Source organism: Manacus vitellinus, unplaced genomic scaffold, assembly GCF_001715985.3.
Source record: "Manacus vitellinus isolate BGI_N305 unplaced genomic scaffold, ASM171598v3 scaffold_115_pilon, whole genome shotgun sequence".
NCBI lineage: Eukaryota > Metazoa > Chordata > Aves > Passeriformes > Pipridae > Manacus > Manacus vitellinus.
This window is the reverse complement of record NW_021938866.1, coordinates 127,103-128,483: the sequence shown is the minus strand read 5'-3', so window position 1 is coordinate 128,483 and position 1,381 is coordinate 127,103.

Sequence of the window (1,381 nt, the reverse complement as noted above, 5' to 3'; positions counted from 1 at the left end):
AGGGGCCAGAAGACAGCAAATAAATTCCCCCCAACTTCTTGCACTCGGTTGGCTCCAAAGCTCCCAAAATTTCGCGTGTGCATCCCTTTGTTTCAGGGAATTTCTGGCAATTCCAGGGGTGGGATCCGGCGGGGGCAGCTCGGCTCCTGAGCCGTGGAGAGGCTCCCAGACTTTCTGTTTCCTTTCTTTTTTTCCCCCTTTTTTTTTCCCTTTCCGTGGGGATAATAATAACAGTGTCAAGGACACCGTTCAAGCCGATGCCTGGAGAGCCATTCAGCACAGGCCTATTTACGGCCATTATAAAATGCCTGTGGATAGTTCAACGACCGATTTTCAAGAGCCTCTCTCTCTCTCTCTCTCTACCTTTTGAAGGCTCAGGAAAATCTATCAAACTGCAGAAATTAAGCTATTTTTCTTCGGGGGGGAAGAGAAAGGGAGAGTGGGGAGCTGCTGGCATTAAAACGCCGCCGCGGATCCCCGGCCGGTGACAAATTGCCCGGCAGAACAACGAGCCGGGAGATGGGTTTGGGAGCGGCTCGGGTGGCGCCGGGGATTTTGGGGACACCTTGCCTGGGGTTTGCTCTGTGGAGCTGAAGGACTGACCTTCCCCTCTGCTCTGGGAGATACCCCGGGGAGAGGGGTTCGCTGTGGCGACCGCAGCCGGTTGGGTTGTCCGACCTCCCGCCATCCCCGAGCCCTAAATGGAGCCCGTTTGCTTTTCCAGAGCCTTTGGCCACGTTTAATTGAGTGGGAAAGACGTTTGGTTTTCCCCTTCAAAGGCTCCAGCTCCCTCCTGCGTGCGACCACAAAAAGGCATCATCTCCTGCTTCTCCGGGCCTGCTTCCCGCCGGGAGGGGAGGCTGAAGGATCCAAGGACACGTCCCTGCCCTGGGGTGTGGCTGTCCCCCTGTCCCACAGCCCGGTTTGCAAGACCCCACTGCTGTTTTCCCCTCCCTTCCAGCCCGGCCCTGCACCCCAGATTCCCCCTGCGTGCTCTCCCGATCGATCCTGTCTCTCCTCCAAGCCCTGCAGTCCATACGAGGGGAACATGAATAAATAATGCTCTTTGGATGAAGGGATTTGGAGCTGCCCCGGGCTCTGTGGGGACAATCCCCTCCTTTCAGCAGGTGCTGCTCGGGCATTTTCCCTTCTGCCGCCGAGGCTGTTGCTTCCCGTTAGCCCGGGAGCCTTTTCCAAGGCGTTCCCGAGGGACCAGAACTTGGATTTCCACAGCTCTCGGTGCTCCACCGGGTTTGTCCAGGGCTGTGCCCGCGGCGGGTGGGCAGGGAAGGGCTGGAGCCGGGCTGGCTCTCCCAGTTTAGGGATGGGAGCGCTCCCAGTCCCACCGGCCTGCTGTTTGCTGCATCCCACCCAGGCATCC